We start from the raw sequence: 3,183 nt of genomic DNA, 5'->3' as shown, positions 1-3,183 counted from the left end.
CACACAAATGTGATTTAAGTGGAGTGAAAAACACAGTATGAGACAAACTTTAATACAATTGTCTATATTAATTCCATATTATTATTGTGGTACTCACAAATATAGTGCTAAAATCGCTGTCATAAAAGATAAAGCTACTTGATAGATTTATGAATGTAGACGCATCATCAGCCTCAATAATATGATCTCCTGAAAATCCACGTCCTGCAAAACTATAGAAACGTGATATGGGAATAGAAAGACCTGTGAATGATAATCAATTAACTCCATTTATAGCCTAAAATAAAAATACTGACAGTTCTGTAGTGAGAGCAAGAAACACAGCAACAGCAAATGAGTGAAATGACTCCAATCCATGATCAGTTCGCTATCATCGCCACCATAAATGGTGACAGGCGACAGGCCCCGAGTATTATCTGGATTATGTGGTTATAACATAGATCGATATGGTATACCCGGTACATGGATATGAAACCGGAAGTGATAGCAGATTGATGCCGGATATGACTCATAAAGCCTGATCAATACACACATGAATAAGCATAGCCACCACTACTGAGGAGTTTGAGTCTCTTTTTACTAAACTAAGGTACCTATAATAAGCAGATTATAGTTATTTTAACTTATAATTCTAGGTCAAAGGGATGCCTCTTTTATTTAAACTCAAAATTAAAGACTTCAAAAAAAACTCAGGCATGATTTATAGTTATTATTCTGTGTTAAATCCATATAAATAGATGACTATCATTCATTAGTGATAATAATATGTTACAGCTGTGGGGAAGTGTCAGGCATGACAAGGAGTGATATACACTTGCACTAGGGCCCTATAATTATAAAAATAAAAGATGAATGTCATTATAACAAATGCTTATACTTTTCAATAGTGGACTGGTGCCTGTAAGGTCTATTTAATAGTACTCTTGTCTGTCAATAATGTATAGCATTTGCAGTACTCTTTAATAACAAGTATAGCTATGATATTCACAAGCTAACGTAGTATCTATGGTTATAATAGCAATGTTGTCGAGGTGTGGCCATGCCTGACTAGCTAGTTAGTTGATTTGTAGACCGGTATAGACTGTGGCATAAATATTAGAGTACACAATATCTATGACTGTGGACATATAGATCTAATGACCTACTAATCTTATCAGTTTATCTCCTCAAGGGATTTATGAAAACCAGACTTATAATAATACCATTTAATTCACTCTTTCTTAGCATGCTAAATTTTACAATACTATCAAAGTATTTGAAAAAAATTTTATATTGATGGTACAGTGTGGCCTGTCACGAAAAAAAATGTCCCCCGTGAAAATTTATCCTAGGATAGAAATATCACGTGATATTTCATGTCCGCGTCAGCAATTTTTTGTCCTACCAAAAGAAAAGTGTAAAAGAACTCTAAATCTTTGTATTCGACTTTGTTCCTTAATTATTTATCTATGGAATACAAGTACAAAGCATGTGGGACCCTTTATTATACGTTCAAAGTACATAGAAGAAGATTTTAGATCGAAGAAGGATGACAGACTGTGTCAAGAACCGAGTAAAGATGATCTCAGTTGTGGAGAAGGCAGCTGTGTATTTAGCTGATAGAAAGTATCCAGAAGGTTGTAGTGCTAACAGAAAGAGGCAGATATGGAAAAGAGCTGAAAAGTTTGTTTTCAGTGCAAAATGGGGAACCGCCGTATTACCAGACCAAGATGACTGAATGGTCAACTATATCATGATAGTGTAGGTGTTTTGTGTATTTTAAAAAGTTTAGTTAGTTATGTGTATATATGTATGTACGTAGTATGATATCTGTGCTTTTGTAGACAAACTCAGTATGTATATGCATCTGTATTCATGATTTGAATAATTAAATCAAAGCATCAATTATAACAAACTGATATATGATAGCTTGCCCAGCAATGGTATTGATAAACGTACCAGGGAGCAGATAGCAGCAATACCGAAATGCACCGAGTACAGGGAATTAAAGTGACTGTTCCTAGTATGCAAATTAAGGCAAAATGGACAATAAGATTGTGGTTTATGTGCCCTTGCTTTAGCAATGTCAATTTGTGCTGGTTAAGACCCAACTTTTTGCAGCTATATTTCACATAAGCTTCGTTTCCATCTTTTATAATGCTTAGAAAAGAATGTGATGTCTTTGTTTTCTACTTGTTTAAGAGCTAGATGCCCTGGACTATCCAAAGAATACAGGCTACCTATATACTGCCTGTGCAGACAACCTATAGTAATGAAGGAAGAATAGTAAAATGTTCTTAATGTAAGGAGTGGTATCACATAGAGTGTGAACAAATACCAGAAGATGTTTGGACTGATAAGGACTACGTTTGGTCATGTAATTGTTGTAAAAGTTGCATGAAAACAATTATTGTGCGATAATGAAATGTATTATTATTATTATTATTATTAATACTGAGTGCTAAGTAAATTTTCCTTATCAAAATAGTCTATATATGCATAATATTATGATCCTAGGATAAAATATTTCATATACAATTTGTCCTAGGACAAAATTATTTCATATATTATTTTGTCCTAGGACAAAAAAATTAGTCCTATGGTAGGACAATAAAAGCTTGCCTAGGACAAAATATTTCTGAAAAATTTTGTCCTAGGACAAAATATTTCTGAAAGATTTTGTCCTAGGATAAAATATTTTGTCTCATGGGACAAAATTTGGGTGGGACAGATTTTTCTGTGACAGGCCCCTTTGCAAGGTTATTTTTAAATTGATTGCATGTCTGACTAGGTGTGAGCACTCTATCATGTGATATAGGTAAGTACTGGACAGGTGAATACTGGTCCCAATGCGTGGGTGTGAAAACCAGCATTAGCACTATAAGTAACGATGGAATGGTTAAAGGAATGACACAACACAAAATAAATTTATCATTGCAGTTTTAAGAGGAAAATAAAATAAAGTTAATAAAATTAATCGTTATTGTCAGGTTATTCTTTTTTCTTTCCGTTTTTCTTGTCGGGGAGGGCAAGAGCCAAGAAAAGTAATAATGAGATTTTTCTTTTCAATTTATTAAAATAAATTTTGCAACTGAAAAGAAATCATAAAGTTCACCTTTGTACCAAATTTTGAAGCAACTTTATAAATTCTTTAAATATTCTATTAACCAACTCAAACTTGCTACACAACACAAAGAACATGTG

General features: G+C 33.3%; 1 protein-coding gene across 1 annotated transcript in view; it reads right to left on the bottom strand.

Moving 5' to 3' along the window:
• LOC109584212 (fibroblast growth factor receptor 4-like) overlaps positions 1 to 3,183 on the bottom strand; it is a 17,130-nt gene that overhangs the window by 3,950 nt on the left and 9,997 nt on the right. The window lies entirely within an intron of this gene.

Source organism: Amphimedon queenslandica, unplaced genomic scaffold (genome assembly GCF_000090795.2).
Source record: "Amphimedon queenslandica unplaced genomic scaffold, v1.1 AMPQUscaffold_13231, whole genome shotgun sequence".
Lineage (NCBI taxonomy): Eukaryota > Metazoa > Porifera > Demospongiae > Haplosclerida > Niphatidae > Amphimedon > Amphimedon queenslandica.
The sequence above is the reverse complement of the archived record's forward strand: the minus strand, read 5'-3'. Positions and strand labels throughout refer to the sequence as shown.